Source organism: Athalia rosae, chromosome 1 (assembly GCF_917208135.1).
Source record: "Athalia rosae chromosome 1, iyAthRosa1.1, whole genome shotgun sequence".
NCBI classification, from domain to species: Eukaryota; Metazoa; Arthropoda; class Insecta; order Hymenoptera; family Athaliidae; genus Athalia; species Athalia rosae.
Window position 1 is genome coordinate 9,364,477 of NC_064026.1, and position 18,565 is coordinate 9,383,041.

General features: G+C 42.8%; 1 protein-coding gene across 1 annotated transcript in view; it reads left to right on the forward strand.

The window, feature by feature from the left end:
* LOC105685073 (ammonium transporter Rh type B) overlaps nucleotides 1-18,565 on the forward strand; it is a 74,318-nt gene that overhangs the window by 34,283 nt on the left and 21,470 nt on the right. Inside the window, exon 3 of the transcript XR_007280101.1 lies at nucleotides 6,683-7,724. The gene's annotated coding sequence lies outside the window, so the exon portion shown is untranslated. The remainder of the gene's footprint in view (nucleotides 1-6,682; nucleotides 7,725-18,565) is intronic.

Here is an 18,565-nt window from a genome sequence, read left to right on the forward strand (position 1 = left end):
ACGTATGCGCGCGTATAAACTTTGTGCGCTATTGCAAATTACACACAATTACGGAGAAAACGATATCTCGGTCGCGTTGGTAAAAAAGCAAGGAAACGTTAACTTCAATTTTATTATTATACGACCAAGAATTTTCTCTTCCTTCTTTAATGGTGGAAAAATTTTCTCTGCACCGGTTATATACGTGTAGTTTGGAGATAAAAATATATTTTTCTTCCCGATAGGATATATTTAGAACGTCCATCTTCCGTTAATAGATCGAAAGAACCGGGACGGATGAGTGATCGTAAGAAATCGTTCACCGGCTCGAGATGTATTTGGAAAAAGTTAAACATATTCCGTGAGTTATTCGGTCGGCATTATTTGTCCGCGTACATTCGTACGGCTGTAGGATGTGCGGTACGTCGTACGTTTGTAACTATGGGGTTCTTGTGTACCGCCCGCGTTATGTAAATGCGAACGTAAACGTAACGGAATAACCACCGTAGATGGTGCTACGTAGTCGCATAAATATGCCCGTGTACGCGTATACCCGTGTAGTGCAGGACGAAGATTTGCATGCACTTCCTCGACCCAAGTTGTATAATCCTATCTGTATGTGCGCGGTTAGTTCATAAGTATGATTACGCGTCGGTATTAATACGAGCGTAATCTTTTCCTTGTATTGCCGGTCGATTTTTACCGCATCGTGACAGCGCACTTCCGTTCCCGCGACCAACCCTTTTTATCCCCAAATTCTATTCCTCCTTTTTCCTCGTTCATTTTTTTCCCCCTCCTAACTTATAAAACATCCCATTATATCGTGCCCTTCTTTTTCTCTCTCTCTCTCTCTCTCTCAGTTTCTACCACATTTTGCGGGATGAACGAGGGCGTTAAAACGCGATAGTTAAGATATCGACGCGTCCCTAAAAAGCACAATCATCATCAACGGACTAGCGAGTCACGATCATCCCATCTCGCTGCGAAGGCTTTTAAAAAAATTTACAGAGGCACCCGGAAGTTCGAACGAATCGAGTTTAGGGCGAAGAGCTAATAAAAATACTCTCTACAGGGATGAGAGAAAACAAAAATAAAATAGGATATGACCAAAAAAAAAAAAGGGGGGAAATGAAAGAAAATTTTGTTCAAGTTCTTGCCCGTACTTGCCGGATACCTTCCTAAAAAGTTATATCGGCAAGCTCTTCCTTTTTTCAGCAGAGCTCACTCTTTCTATTCCCGATCTTCCAGTTAAGAGTGAAAGAATTTCTCCTTTGGATTCCCGCAGGACGAATTCTCTCCATCTTTCTCGCTGAATCCTCGCCCGTGACGGTGAAACTCCTTGCGAAATTATACGGTGCAACGTTATTTCGTTAAATATATTCTTTTTTCTCCTCCGGTAAATTACATACGAGCTACTATTGGAAAAACGAAGTATAGTTCGAAATTTATCTCTATACATTTGGTAAACTTAGGGACAAAAATGTTGGATACAGTTAGAGTCGAAAGCTGGAGGTTTATCTGGCGCGGAGCACCCGCTCCGTGCATACCTGGGGATAACTGAACAGTAACCGTGAGTTTATGTGGTTCTCATTGTCGGAGAAGGTGGATAACGTTTTTGTCTTTCACAGTTCCTCGGTTCCTTCCATTCCTCCGCTCCCTAATATAAGTATAGACTATATACGTTACATACATACATATGCCCTGCACCGTTTTCTCAGTCCCTCGAGGTTGTTACGCGAGATTAGAAGGAGGCTGAGCGAGTCTATGTTACCCGTGCGGTTTATTTTTAAACCAACGTCAACCCGATACTCTAAATTCTGTTCAATCCACAACTGAAACTACCACCGCATATGCTGCATGGGAGGACGACGTCCGCCGCGTGTCACCGACAATATCTACCTTTTAAAGCCACACCTTACGTACCCACATTACTTTCGTACGGCCGTATCAAGGGTCGTTTTGTCGGTAGGCGCAGGTTAAATGGATTCTTTTTTCTTTTTCCCGTCTCTCGAGCAAGGAAGAAAAGTTTAGCGTTTATGTTTATGGATCGCCCAGCCCCCCCGGATACAAAATTATCATCCGGGCGGATGTAATTTGGTATTTTTGCTTTTCTTTGTATTTTTTTTTTTTTTGATTTCGACTTCCACCTTTCGCTTCCACGTATACGACACAGCCACTTACCTATGGATATGGATTATTTATATGTTCACGAACCGCGATAATATCGTTAAGATTTCCGGCGGCATTCGGTAATGGGAAGTAACGTGGAAGGAAACTTCTTGTATAGGGATATACGGCGGTAGCTGCTCCCTTTGATTGATGCTTCGCCATTTTCTTGATATCCTTTCGACCTCGCGGGGCTCGCGGAATGAAGAATAACAGTTTTCAAATCTCCTTGTATCTCTTGCCAGACATAAAAAGGTACACAGGTTTCCACCCGAAAGTCTTCGTGCAATAAAAATGCATAATACACGATGCGCCGGTGTGATACGAGGATTTGTATTCGCCGAGGAAAATAACTAGAACATCACAATAAAGAGTTGAACGACCGTTGAGCTGGCTCCAATCAAAGTATCGTTAAAAGTATAGCGCGGTGTATCGTCGTACGTGAGAACGCAAAGTTGAAAGCAAAGCGTATAATAACGTCAGGGTCGAACGTCGAAGTCTATGCGTATGGAATGAACGCGACGATTTATCGATCCTCAAAATGATTCATGACCCGTTTTAAAATTTATTTGAACAATGCGGAGCTCGACGGTGCACCGTCAAGGATATAGGCAAACACCGAGGTTTACTCCGATGCTTTATCCGCACACGGAGTAGCGTCATATATATTTATCAGAGATATGCGCCGAGAGTTATGAGCTTTTATTTTTACATTTTTCTTTCTTCTCTCTACGTGAAAAGTGTCGAATCAACCCTATTCCTGCAAGTAACTTAGGATTCCCCCAGTAGTACCTGCATCATAGGATTTTATGCATATGGCAGCTACCCCCACCGAAGGGGGAAGGATTTATTGATGTTTGGATAAAAAGAGTTGAATGGTAAGGGAAAACTGAAGCAGCACGAGAGGAATGTTACCGAAGGGACGAAATCACGTGAAACTTGAGTCTCCGACTTCTATGGTATTCTCGTGTATTTTGATCGCAGGAATTTGAATCTGGAAGCCATATTTAACTTTGTTCTATAAAATTGATCAAGTCGTCGCGAATTTTTCGTTTTTCGGAGCAGAAAAATTGAGATATCTCGATGGGAAAATACGTTAGAAAAGTGTCCTACAGTTGATTTTAAAAATACTTCATTTTTGGCCCAAAAACCGAAATAATTCCTATACCCACTTGCTGCAATTGAGTTATTTGAGTGTATTGCGGTGAATGAAGTTTTACTGCGATAAGTATGCACAGTTTACTCAGTATGTCCATTAGAATTACGAAAGTATATTTACACGTGGGTACGATGACGATGATCGGAAATTCTTCAACATTTTCTCTCAGCTATGCAGCGGACAATATATGTTACGTTTGCCATGGCGTTCACTATAGCGAAAAGAAATCAATTGAAAAGAAACAAATAAATTAAATATTGCATACACATGAGCAAACAAAATTATCTGAACTAACCACTTGAATAAAGGTTTCGTTTTTGTCTCCGCAAACTTTTCAATATATTTACGTAATTATTTATTCATTTTTTTACCCCACGAAAGAATGCTCAGCTACGTGCATAACGGAGTCCGTGAGTTGTAAGTGATGAAATGGGTTAGGTAAACCCGGTCAGGCTTTCGAATGTTCGAGAGGATTCCACATCAGATTACGTCGTAAAAATGAATAAATAAAAGGGCAAAGTTTCCGACATTTCTTCTTCTCTTTTTCATTGGCAACCCAAGTTTACGTGGAGCCCTAATCGATTGATCCCGCGGGATTTCATCGATCCGAGGAATCGGTGGATGGTATATAACACGCTCATTCGGTTGATGGAAATTTAGAATTCCCGTTCCATTCGCGGGCCACCCGGTCGAACGCATCGGAGTGTATCCGTCGAGTTTCTCGGTGCATATTATTTCAACACCACACCCATAGCCAGAATTCATCAATAATAAAACGTAGATAGGTACACCGTCCATTATATAGATCGACGCCGATGCGCATTATCTCATCTATACAATTCGTTCCCCTTCGTTCCGTTCAGTTTCGTTTCTAAAACTCGCCTACGGGGTCAACCCGCAGCTCGCGTGATGCAGGTCTCAAGTACGCCTCCTCCCAGAGGCTGCTATCCTAAAATACTCCAAGCGTAATACTCGAAAGTCCTAAAGCCGCTCGCCAGAATAAGATACTCGGAATAAAAAGAGCTCTTCAGAACGCCGGCGATTAAACTCGCGTGCCGCCAGACTGCATCGCGACCAGCTACTTGTAAATTTTTTCTGTTAATAATTTCCTCTCGACTCGCAACGTCCCGATCGGACTCGAGTATGACCGAACGAAAAACGTGCATCATCCGGTTTCTCCTCTACCCTTTTTTTCCGACTCACATCGACTCGGTGAAAATTTGGAAATTACAAATAACGATTCGGTAAAAACTCTGAGAAAAGGAGGGTAAATGGTCGGGTGCGCCGCAGTCACGAGCCACTTGGACCGAAACAGATTCTTCTCGCTGCAACGCACGTCGCGGCTGCACAAAATTATTCTCCTTATCAACCGACAGACGAGTCAAGGAGGAAGAAGTGAAGAAGCAAAGAAAAACCAAAAAACAAGAAACAACGTCGGCGCGCACCAGTAGCACCGGCAGAAGCAGCACGGAGCAGACGTGGTCAAGTTCAGAGAGCAAAACCCGCCGGTTTCCTTGCGTTTATTTAGGAGTACGAGAGGGGTTGCTCGTGGCACGCGGTCTACGCGCCGATAAGATTCGAATTAAGAAGAGTTATTAGGGTTGCTATAAATGGAACATGGTATACATGGTATGAACGAAGGCATTTGCGTTAGCGGTTACATGCACGCCTGTGTGCATACGAGTAACACCCTCTACGACGTTTTTTGAAAAGGAGGTGTGTTCGTTCCTCCGGAGATAATTTCCGAAAGTTTTCTCTGACGAGGCGAATCGTCAAGGAATTCCTTAGCGCTCCAAAGGACCACCTGGGTATTCGAACTCACAGCCTTTAGATATGTGCGGTCGAGTTCGCTTCATCAATTTGCTTCCAGCTCTCAGGATTGCCCCGCGCCGCTTTTCGAGGAAGTAAAGGAGCGCACTGCCGTACGAGACGAGGAAGAGAATAATAAATTAGGTCGAAACTATTTCCCGGGCGAACGGGAGGAAAATATAATGAGAAAAGAAAAAACGGTAAATATACTTTGGGAATTTTCATAGAGTCGGTACAGCTGGTGCACGCGGACGCGAGATGGAATTATATTTCGAAAATAGTATTTAGGAGTGAATTGAAACGGCGGCTGGGAGAGATAATGAAAAAGAAAAAAAAAAAAAAAAACGCTGAAAACGGAGACCACTCACGATATTCGAAGTCACTCGAAAGTTCCGAGGAGCTGGTTCGTATACAATGGACCAGCAACATCCGTTTGTCTCTTATAACACCTGACGAGAGTTATCCGATAACGACCGTCGCCATGGTAATTGGTACACGATCCTTCGAAGGAATTTCATTTAAAACTTTTGTCAGGTACAAAATGACAAAACCTTATGCCGTACCTAGGCGCCTTTTGATATCGAATTTCGATAGTTCAAGAACGCGGAGTGTTTTTACCCGCTGATGAATACCTTGGCGTTGCTCCGCGGTGACGGAAATTATTTGCGTAATCTGGTCCTCGTGTGTCAATCGAAGATAAATGAAAAAAAAAATACCGGACGAGAGACGGTCACTGACGTATTTAGAAAATAGAAAAAAAAAAAAAAAAAAAAAACAACCCTCAACGTGGTTTTCCGCCGACGACGATATATTCATCGGGTGGGTAACGCGGAGGAAAAAAATAGAAAATTGAATACGAAGTTGATGTGTCGCCGCCTGAGGATGGAGGCGAGTAAAGTTTACGTAGAAAATAAAACACGGCTTTAAAGTGCAAGGGAGCGGGGTTGGAGGATATTATGCAACTTTCGACTTGAGGGAATAATTTTTCAAAGAGCTTACGAACCGTGTCTGGGGTATCGGCCTAACCCGAGGTCTCCTTTGTTCTAAAAAGGAAACTAGATAAATAACTAAAAAGATAAAAGAAAAAATTACAGACGCCTTTTTTACTCGGTAAAACGCGCCTGTTCCATCCACCTTTCGAGGCTCTTCTCCGCGGTAGGTGTGCGTCGATTGCGATCGCGGTAATATCGCGAATTCAATGAAATTTCGGCATTCGATTTTTATCGGATTTTTCAAAGACTAACGCGAAACCCCAACAGACTAGCGAAGTCTTTTTTGTTCCTCCCATCCAGCTTCCCCGGATCCCTCCCCAGACTTAGATTCTGGAAAAACAAACGCTCGACGAAAAACGTGTTGTCTCAGATCCCTCCGCGACGTCTACTGTAAAAACAAGAGACAAATTACTCGTATAAAGACGTCGCAGAGGGACCGGCTCGGTGACGGTAGCGTCTGCCCAGGCCGATCGAGCGAATGATATAATTTAGCTTGATGAAGAGAAAAAAAATTGAAACGAAACAAATGATTTTCATGATTAATAATCGACGGTTTCGATGTGATTCTTTGTTTCAGACAATGAGGCTTCCGGTTTCGCATATCTCTTTACTTCTAATACTGGCGTTGGTGCCGTCGATACTGACGGCGTCCACGAGAGCTCGAAGTAAAAAGAAGACCAAAGACACGAAGGAAAAAGTGGTGAACATCTGCGACATCGAGGAGCAAGGATCGCCATTTTTTTGTTACTGCGACTCGAACCAGTTGAGAAATGCAACGAACGCAAACTGTTGGGTATTCAGTAACATAGAACCGGAGATGCCGATATGGAGTGATTTTAGCTCGCAGCCGAATCTACGAAAGTTAACGTTCACCGTCAGAACCGGCGGTACTTTTACTCACATTCCAACAACGGTATTAAAGCAATTCAAAGATTTAGAGGTAATCGAAATTCAGTACGCCGTAATAAATGTACTGATGGGACGAGCGTTTTCAAACCTATCGTCCGTCGTTGAGATAAATCTGAACAGAAACGGCATAGTGAATATTTCGAAATACGCCTTCGAGAACATGAAAAATCTGACCCACATCAATCTCGACGAGAATCGCATTGCCGAGATAAACAGAGACGTGTTCGTGAATCTGCCGAATTTGAAGAAGCTTTTCATAGCCAGGAATAACCTGACACTCGTACATGACAAAGCGTTCAAGCATCTAACTTCACTTCAAGAGTTGGACCTGAGTGGAAATCAAATATCCGTCGTTACGAGGGACACCTTTTACGGTTTGAAAAGTCTATTGCGGTTGGACTTGAGAGGCAATAATCTGGCGATGATCGGTGATAAAACATTCGCCGAAATGCCCGAACTCGACGACATGAATCTCGATCAAAATCAAATTGAATTTATATCGGAGAAAGCACTCGACGGTATGAGGAACCTCCGCAAGCTGAGGCTCAGTGACAATAAACTCGTTACTCTGGAACCAGATTTTCTCGCCGGCGCTCCGAACATCTACCTCATCGACCTCAGGGACAACCAGCTCAAGACGATGACCTTCGACAACATAAAACCCATCGTTACCAACCTCTACAACAATTCCAGCTACCTCTACCTGGACGGTAAGATAAAAACACCGTACACCGGTCAATTTCATTTTTCCTCCTTTTCTTCGATATTCAATTGTTTCGTTAGTTATCGAAAAGAAATAAAAAAAGTGATCGTTCGAAATCGTGAGAGATACAAAGAAAGAAAGAAAGAAAGTCCACCGATCTTTCGAAGCGTACACTGATTCGAGACGACCGCTACGTCGGAGATCTGTGAAATTTCACCTCTTGAGGTTCGAGTAAAGCTTACGTAGTTGGTGATGCGTGCGAACCAAGCCACATAGTAATGTATAATACAGAACCCATAAGAAATTTGTTTATAGAAATCCGATCCTCCTTTCACGCGGACCATCGGTACACGATACCGTGAATATAGTAGTATTTTTTTTTAATCTTCTCTTCACTCGGCAACGTTTTCATAAAAATATTCGATAACCCAACTAAAAAATAATCTGATTCGTTGCCTATAAATTTTTCCGATGGTTATTTGCACGGTGAATTCTTCGAACGTTTATATATATATATATATAGAATAATTTCGGAACGTCGAGCAGCATCGGTAGCCCTAGGAAAAAAGAGGAGAAAAAAAAAAGAAAGAGGAGAAGAGAAGAAACGTCCGAGTTGTCCGCGCCAACCGGTCCGCCCTAAAGTCCGGGGGATATACCTACTCCCCTTTTTCTTCGCAATTTACAGCTCTAGTTATAAAATAAATAAACCCTACACAAGGGTGCGTTTACGCGATATGATTGGTGGCAGTTGATACGAACGGTGTCAAAAAGAGTGGAGGGGAAATAGAAGATGAAAAGAAAAGAGAGAAGAAAGAAAAAAAAAATCACGAGAAGATAAAGTCACGTGCGCGCGGAGAGATTTAACTTGTTATATCGAACGACGTTCGTTTCACATAATACATATTCCCATAGACGTGGTCGTCGCGACGCGTACGAACGTCCGCGTGTAACGTGATGTAAAAAAAAAAGAGAAAAAAAAAAAGAATAGAAAAGGCGAAAAGGGGGCGTGGTGCCCGTTGTATCGAGTGCGTATAGAGGGTAGTTAAATTCGTTTCTGGGTGGAGAGATATATGCGATACACGCGTATAATAACATGACTTTAATACGTGTGTACAACGTGAACGATGCGCATTGTATGTGGGGGGGGGGGGGGGGGGGGGAGAGACTTGTGCGAGAGGAGAGAGAGAGAGAGAGAGAGAAAGATGAATATAAGAGAGGGAAGGCTTACGCGGATCACCTTAACGAGGCCCTATCCACGTTTTATTACATAGGGGTCGTCTGACATCTGCCTTTATGTACTTTGAGGTCACGCGGGGTACTTCGGTCGGCTATACTCGTCCGTCAGAACCACCGCCACCGCCACCCGGTTGCGTTTAGGTCTTATGGGAATATGAACCAGACGGAATGAAAATATAGCGCGAATACGTATCTCATGCGAAAGTGCCAAAATAACAGACTATTACTCTCGGCGGGGATGATATTAATCCACTCTACGATTCGGAACTAGGGGGGGGTGGACAACGGAAGAGGGAGAGATAGAGGGAACGGTAAACTGATCGTTGAAATAAACTAGCATAAAATAAAGGACATCGTCGCGTGGAAAAAACGAACGGAAGGCCTCGTTTCTCTCCGGACTCGAGCGGTATATCCGCCTAAGTATACAGATTTTAAAGCGAAAACCTCATCCTCCCTAAGGAGAAGCTTGCCAGGTCCTTAACAAGGATCTATTCTATTAGCGAAGGCAAAAGGGAAATGCAGGGGTGAGAAGGACATTGAAGTATGTATGGGGTAAAATAGCACCCACCCCGGTGTACGTAACCACGTATACCACCCATTAGGGGTATGTATTTGTAATAAGACTCTGCGGCGAGTGGAGGGGGGTGCTGCGTTGTAACCCGTGCACCGCACTCGCGAAGGAAAATGAGTTCGCCGAGATCGCGTCCGTAAAAAATAAAACATGAAAAGAAGGCGAACGAAAAAATTAGGAAGAAAAAAGAGGAAGCGACACGTTCCGTTTTTTACTTTTTTTTTTTTTTGTTCTTTTCCATCGTAATATATTGCACCTCCCGGCGCTTGCGGTGCACCGGTGCAACCGCGGTGTAGGACACAAAGTAGATAATTACGAAACTAAACTATCATTTTAATTACCTGTTTAACGGCAACGGTAAAAAACGCTGGATTTTTTTTAAGAATCTCGTTATTAGCTGCTAAGTACAGTGCTTGAAAATAAACCGTCGGCGTGGTTCGCACCTGGTAAACTTTTCAGATATTTCTTGCGAACGATGAACGAAAAGCAGAGAGAGAGAGTAAAAAAAGAAAAAAACAACCCCCGCAAAATTTTACTACCGTAAATATTTAAGCTCTTGTGAAAGAACTGAAGTGAAAAGGGGTATAAGAAAACTTAAATTTCCCTTCCTTTCCGATCCCAACATCCTCTTTTTTCCCCCGTCAGAAAATAGTGGGAGTTTCTTTTAGATATGGCATAAATGATTTATAAAATGATAACGGAGGGTTGAAAATACTGGGTCTGTTTTTTTTTCGACTCAGGATTATCGCGAGAGAATTGGAAAAAAAATGTCACAAACGTACGCTTCACCTTGGAGTACCTCTATGCGCTTCGCTCATGCAAAGTCGAAAGAGGGTATGAGCCCCGTCGCGCCGAAGAAAATAATATCATCAAAGGTCGCGGATTTGTAGCAGAGACCGCGACAGGTTATTCGTTCGCGATGTGGCGGTATCGTTCGACCCCCGGGCCGGGTGATTTTTGAAGCTCGTTTAAATCCGTCCCGTGCGTTGCAGCGCGATATTTCAACACAGGTTTTGACTTTGAATGGATGTATTTTTTAATTGGGCTCGCTGCATCGCGCGCGCTCGCACGCGTTATGCGTCATTCTACCGATTCTAATTTCGAGTGAGGAAAACTTTCAACGTCTACGAATCCCCCTCCGCGCCCACCGCGTCGGCCGATCTATCAAACGATTCGCCGAGAAAATAACGAACCCGGTAGACGTATGGGAGGAGGTATAGCTACGGGTACGGTTCGCGGTATACTTGGGCGCATAATTGAACTGTTAAGATTTCAAGTTTGGCAGCTATAATTGAACCGTAATAACTTACACAGTAGTAAATCACGGAGAACTCGGTGCGGTGCAATTAATTAGTGATGTGATCGCGATTAATTAATTATCTCGTAAACTAATCTAGTTTAGCTTACTCCGAGAACAAACCAACGATAATGATCTTCGGCATTGACGCAGGTTTCCTCCGGTCGTTCGCTCGCGTCAAAAAATTCGGAAATTATAGTTCTTGAAACGGAAAAGGGGAGGTAGAAAAGTGGATAGGTGGGCGAACGATGCGCGGATATACGTCGCGACGTGCGACCGCACTCCCACGCATAAATCGCATGAATCGTTCGACGCCCTTAAAAAAAACGCCCTTCAACGCCGATTCACATCGGCCGCAACCCCACCCTTCGTATGCACCCTCGGAAACGGGACCAGACTTATATTTATTTTACTCCTCGTCGTGCACCGGTCGACCGAGATCAGGATTTGGAACATGCAGCGCGCTGGAAGGGGGTGGGGAAGTAGAAGGAGGAGTGCGAGGGCGAAGACGTATGGAAGCGAAGAAGTGAAGAGAGATGAAAATTCGTGGAACATATGAGAGCATTTACTTTCAACTAACGCACGTGAACAAAGAACTAGCGCGCGAAGCAATATATTAGAAAAGTTGAAGAAAAAGAAAATAATGTACACCTTATTCGACTCGAACATTATCCCACTTCTCTTCGTCGCTCAGATAATACGCTTGGGCATTTCTAACGTAGCTTCGTGCGTTTTTTCCAACGGATAAAATTACGTCAAAGATCCCAGAAGGAAATATTCGCAGTTTCGTTTTACGATTGAAAAAATTTCCCACGATATAACGTACGAAATTCACGACTATAAAACGAAGATATACACCCATGTACGTACGTACGTACGTGCGAAAGAATAGAACAAAGTTTTAGGTATATGAACCTACGTGAGTAAGCGCTATGTGCAGTCTACGTACGTACGTACGTACATACGATGTGGTATAAGCCGCGGGTGACATGTGGCGTGCGAATCACGATTCGCGTGGTAAAATAAGCATTGTTTGATTTAAAACAATGAGAAACGTTTGAAAAAATATCGCGGCAAAAGAGGTGAAGGGTCGCGAGGGGGGTAACGGCGAAAAAGTATAAAGAAAGAAAGTGCGGGGAGTGAAGAGAAAGAGAGAGAGAGAAAAAAAAATAAAAATTAGACAAATCTCTTCGTACATATTTTAGGGTGCAGGATGCACTCGGTGACGTCATACGTGCAGGAAAAGCAACCACGGGTGTTCCGAAAGCCGTAGGTATACGTGACAATAGAACGTGTGTCGTCGACGAAACTAACTCTGCGGCATCCGCAGTCCGGGCAGTTTCTCGTCACCCTCAAAAAAACCTTTCCTTCGAAACATCTGCCGTGTCGGGTTTGACGCGACGTTCGTCGGTGCGACGCGAGATGCACATTCGCGCGCACTGTTTACGAATAACGAGTCGCACGGCGAAACCGTTTTTCCGGATTAAAATCCTCTGTACCTTTCTTAATCGCTTTTGACCTATTACCAGCCAGCTAGATTTTATTCTCTCTCCATTTGTCGCCCCGTAATTTATTCCCCGCGCACACTGCTGTATCCCCGTGCCGTATTATACGTACAGACGTTGAAAAGAGTTAAACTGATCCCCGGGATCGGCGCACGCGGCGGTTTTTATAAATTTTATTGCACACGTTGATCGCGCCGCGCACACGCTCGCGGATCAACCTCCTTCCACTATTTATATTTATCACTTGCCGCGCTATCCTATCTCCGCTCTTAACGATTCGCTCCTCGATTTCTTGTCCTTCTATAGAAAACTACGAGAAGATTAATCCCTCCGCGACGTACGTAACAAATCTATTTTTCTATCTCTTTTCCCATCGTATTTTCTTCACCGTACCGATTTACGCTGTACGTGTATACGGATAAACGTGTCCTTTATACGCACACCGAATATACTGCATGTACAAGGAATCCGTCTATACACACACGTACCTTATACTGCATAGGTGAACAATGGTCGGTTGATTCCAAATTCGCTGGGGTCCGAGTCCGGTTTTGAATGCCGAACCCCTTACAGATTTTTTTCGGTTACCCCCTTTTTTATAATTCTCGCTCTCTCTCGTTCGATGTGACGTATGGTTTATACCTACTGCTGAATTCCGCTCGATGTTTTGACGTAATCCTATAAGGCGTATTATTCTTGTGTAAATACGCGAATACTACGTTAAACGGCAGGAGGGAGAGTGATATGGGGGGCTGGGCTTAATTGCTCCGGAGATTTCTTTCTGCCATGGGAATATATTATGCCACGTGATATATGGCGCGGGATTTTTTTTTCAACCGGTAGTTTTCTTTTTCCTTTTTTTTTTTTTTTTTTTGAATCTTCTTTTTGCCCCGTAAAGGGCGAAGAAAGACGACATACGTTTTTTTCACAAGCAATAAATCGCGAAAAGTTTTCGGAAATATTTTATGAAAAATAGATATATAAATTCCTAAACCTATGTAATACGTACATGTTCAACGACGTTTTATTATAAACAGCGCTAACGTTACGTGGACATCGTACACGAGGCGTTAGGGGTTGGTTTTTGAAAAATACGAAAAAAAAGTATAAAATTAAAACAAATTACGAAGTGATTCATTTCGAGAGAATTTCGAAATAGGATGAAATACGCTCAAACGTTGTACGAGAATATTTCTCTTTTACCTAATTCTTTTTTTCTTCTCCTTCTCGTACAAGAATGCCGATGACCGAGGTTGTGGCGGCAGCATATTTTCGCAAGGAGCGTCGAAGAATTCTTTGCGGAGAAATTTTTATCCTTTTGTTTCTTCACTGTATGATATACCATGCGATTATGTTAGCGATTTGGCTTTTAACAATAAAATTTCGAGTCTACCGATATTCATATTTTTACAAAACCTTTCAGTGTCTGCCCGAAATTTTGAAAATATTCTTGTACAGTATCAAAAAAAAAAGAAAGAATGCAGACAAAAATATATACACGTGTTCGGAATTCCGTTTCAATTATAATAAATTACTAGCCATTCGTCATTTTTTCGAGAATCCGATAGCTGAAGCACGGATGAATATAAAACGGAAAAATTTTTCGCTTCACAACAATGCCACAGGCTAATAATCCAGCCGGCCAAAAAATTGATAAACAAATAAATTTGACAAACTTCCATCGGTTCGGTCAAAGTCCAATAACGTCCGGCGACATTCGATTCAAATGAAAAAAACCGAACGAATATAATTTTCAATACATTTTTTGTCTGCTCGTACTTCCTCGATAACGGTCGTTTTTTTATTTGCCGAAAGGGTCCGCAGGGTTTCCATCCCCATCGAGAACGCGCGGTTCCTAATTCCATCTATTATTTACCCAGAGAATTAGACCCTTCGCAGAGATTTTAGCGCGACAAGCATTTATTTATAAGTATACGTACACGTATACGCGCGATATGCGTTTGGTAACACGAGCGTGTAACAAATTTCTTCGTATACACGTATAGGTATATCGACTGCAAAAACAAGATACACATTTCACCCCCTACATTATACATACGAGCGTCACGCTCCGCCGCGATACTTCGGAGATACGATCGCCTCGGCGTTATCTCAAACGGCGACAAAAAATAATAAATATCAAATAAATAAACAAATAAACGCGCGAAGCGTCAGAAAATTTTCACATGGTATAAGGGCCCGCGTCGCGCTGACGGGTTCGAGAGGCGTCTTGAAAAATTTTTATCACCCTCGGAAAGAAAATCCCACACCGCACTGAACTCGAGATCTTGTAAACAGTTTCTTTCCCTGCACGATCCGCTATGCATTTACCCCAGTCGTACGGATCATCGATATTTTTCAAACGTCCGCGTACGGCACCGTGTAAAATCATCGCTCGCGTACCGGCTATGTATATTCACGTAGATTCGTACCGATAATAGACTACCCATCTAATAATAAAAACTTTCAACTAACCGGAGAGGAGGTACCGATCTGCCGGGGGCGGAATCGCGGAGAATGAGTAAACATATATTAATGTACATAAATCACATTGGTATATAGGTACTCGATGTAATGGGCCGCCCGTAGAGTCACGGGGTTGTATGGGTACGACGTACACGGGCAATACATGGTATATACTAACAAGCATATCTACCGCGTACCCACTCTCTCAGACAACTCGCAAGGGTGTAACCAAACACGTTTCACATTTTCTGAGGGGCATTGTTAACGCATTAAACGGACAAACATCGTCCAATATTAGGTACATATACATTATGTATATAGCATGCACCTATATATATATATATATACATATTGTTTGGACATAACCGAAGGTATACGTCCACGGTGCGCCCCAGGGTAGTTTACAACAGGGTTGAAGTTTTCAGCGTAAAATGAATGGAAAAAAAAATCAAAAAGAAAGATCGGAATATTATGGCTAATAAATGACTGCAGATATCGCGTGCAGTATACATGTATGTACATGTAATACATGTACACAAGCGAAACGAAGAATGCAAATTAATTTTTTTGCGGTAAAGTTTACTCAATATAAATTATAAATATGTAAGCCAACAATGGAAAACGAAGATTGAATATAAGGGGTGTCTTTTCCCCGAACGAGTTAGTTGATTATTTCTACAACGAACGTCGTTTCATTTTTCAGACAATGAAGTTCTTCTTTCGGAATAGTACACCTTGTATATTTGAGTTATGAGAGCAAAAAAAATCTTTCATTTTGGAGAAGGGCTTTCGTCGTACGTATACATAGAAATACATGTATACATTATACAAAACTCAACCGTGTATAGCTTCGCGCGGGCTTACGTATCCATGATTATTTCATAAGGGTTGTATAGGGTGTATGAATATGTATGTATCGAGATTTATAGTACAGAAGGGCAGCCGTGCTACGACTGTAATTGCAGAGGAGACCGGCAGCCACGTAGCTATAGGTAGCTACGTATAGGTATATACGTAACTGTTTTTGCATCCCCCGAACGAGTAGTGAAAATTCTTCCGAGCGACGTCGATCCCCGGCGTGTCTCAGACGTCGCGACGGCTGAAATCAAGCGGCGACGCTTGGAAGGATACCGTGAAAAATCCAAGGACGAACTGGGGAGTGGGGGGTGGAGACGACTCCTGGGCGTGAATTTTTTGATCATTCCAAAAAAAAAAACGGTCTCTTTCTTCGGAAATTTGAAAGTTGAGAATTCGAGCGATTTTTGTCCTGCCGAAAGAATTCGTCGCTCCAGGATCTCAGATTCCTTGGTCGATTTTAGCCTCCGACCCCCCGTCGCGCGGACCGTCGTACGTTAAGTTCGCGATTCAAAAGTATCGAGGGCTGCCGCTACTGCGTAATAGGCATGCTAGTATAATGAAACCAAAACATCCCTCAGCCTTGGCAATGGACCTTAATTATACACCTAAAACCCCAGGGTCCCGTACGCCCGAGGGCCAATCGTTGTTATTACATACCAACGGCTCTGCAGGCTTCTTCTCTCTTGATTTTGCTGCAAAATTTTATCGAGCGCCTCCTCTTCGCGACCGTTTTCCCTCCATCGATTTCTTTAAAAATTCAGCGAATGAAAAAAAATTAAAATTAAACCGTATCGATCAGGGAATCTTATCCCGCGGAGAACCGGTATCACGGCAAAGGGTGGAAAGACGGATTTCACTTTGCGATTTAATTTTTTCCCCTAACGTGATCCGACAAAGAATGCCGTTGTGACGTTCACGTTTTCGACGAAGAGAGAAAAAACGGCGATTTACGATCAGATGCGTATCACTGTGAAAAATTTGTTTACCTATCAGAACGTGGACAGCAGAATGCACGGGAAGTGCAGCAAGCCATTTGCCTTCGGCGATGGTATTGTTCAGAAAAGAGCAAAGTAAATCTACAAACGACGCGATTCTCGAATCCGCACGGCGGATATTATTGTATAATGTAGAAACAACCGCCGTGAATTATATATATTTCAAAGCCGTTTCAAACGGCGAGCAAATTTGATCGCGATGATTCACTGGACGGTGGTAAATAGACAACCCTCCATAATGCATTTCCTCTCTCTCTTTCTCTTTCATGCAATCCGCTAAAAGCACTTTATTAAATTGATAAATATATGAAATATCATAGCCGATGTCAGAGAAGCGGGAGGGGGTGGGGGAGGAGGCAACGTAAACGCGGGGCGTTGAATCTGTTTGCCGTTCGGGTTCCCGGCTGTATATGAATCGTACGATGATCTGCCACAGGATCGATAAAATATGTTGTTCGACGATTAAAAATTTCACGACCTATCCCAACTCTCAGAATCTCCCGAGCTGGAGCAGGTCTGAATTTTTAGCCAATATCGTATCGTCGGGTGAAGAACGTGACAAAACCCACGAATGGCGAAAAAATTGATTCATAATCCGCGCGTCTGGAAGAAATCGTCACTATTTTCAAACCTGCGTTACCTTTCGGTAGCCCGCAACAGCGAAGCTTTTCCGATCCACCCCGGTGCAGGGTGCAGAATTATTAGGAAAATAGAAAAGCTGATTTTTAAAGCAGGAGAACCTATTCAACTTCACTTTCCCTCTTCCGTACTTCGATAATTACCAGGGGACCGGTATATACCTGTATATCCGGTAACTAGTTTCATCCGTTATTTTATAATTGATTAATAATTAATGGATCCATTGCCCGTCGCATATTCGCGCCGCAAGCGGAGCTATCGTTCCGCGACTCTCGCAATTAGGGAGATTGGAAAAATCTCCACACCGCAATTTAAAATACTCTCGGCGTCTCTTGAATTAATGTTGGATTAGAATGCGAAAAAGAAAAACATTAAAATAAAGACAAAACGAAGAGGGAATAAGTTCGTCCAAAAAAAGAAGAGAAAGATGAGCAAAAATAAAGACGCGCCCGGTTATATTCTGAATACGAAATTCCCTGGAATAAGGAGCTCGCTGTGCCGCTGTGCGAATAAAGAAACCCCTATAATGTCGCGAAATCTACAACTGCGGTGGGAAGAAATGAGAATGAAAATAAAATTAGACGAATAAATGCAGTTTAATTTTGTCTATAAACATATATACACACAAGAAAATTCCTCGCAATTAGCGAGTTTCCGGCTATAAAATTATACGATATATTATTAACGTGTTACCGTATCATTTGTATTTCTACGCGAACATGTGAATTATGCAAAACGGTGTGACCGTGCGGAAAATCATCCCGCGCCGCGAGTCGCGAACTTTGAAATTTTCAGAGCGAAGAGTCGCGAAAAAAAAAATCGCAAAATTTCACACACAAAATAGCTCGTGTAATCGTCGTACTCATTTATATGCACATCTGATTACGCAACACCGACAGATACATACTTTTTATATATATAGGTACTCGATGCGAACTGGGATATTTTATTGACGTACAAAAAGCTACGTACGTACGTACGTACGTACATGCATGCATGCGCGCATAAATGGGGAATAACGCCGGGAGCTTACACGGGGCAATTTTTACCGTAACGAACGGGATTCTGAGAAATCGAGCATTACCTACGACAAGGTATAACAACCTTTCGAATGTTCACGTACATCTACCTGCTTCACCTAATTGAGCAATCGATAATTTTTCTTTTTTTTTTTTGCGCTTTATCGCAGGTATTACATGTGTGCACAATTTTTACTGCGCCTCTATCCAAAAGGGTCATTACATGCAAATAACCCCGGAGCACTGTGTTTAACGTGAAAGT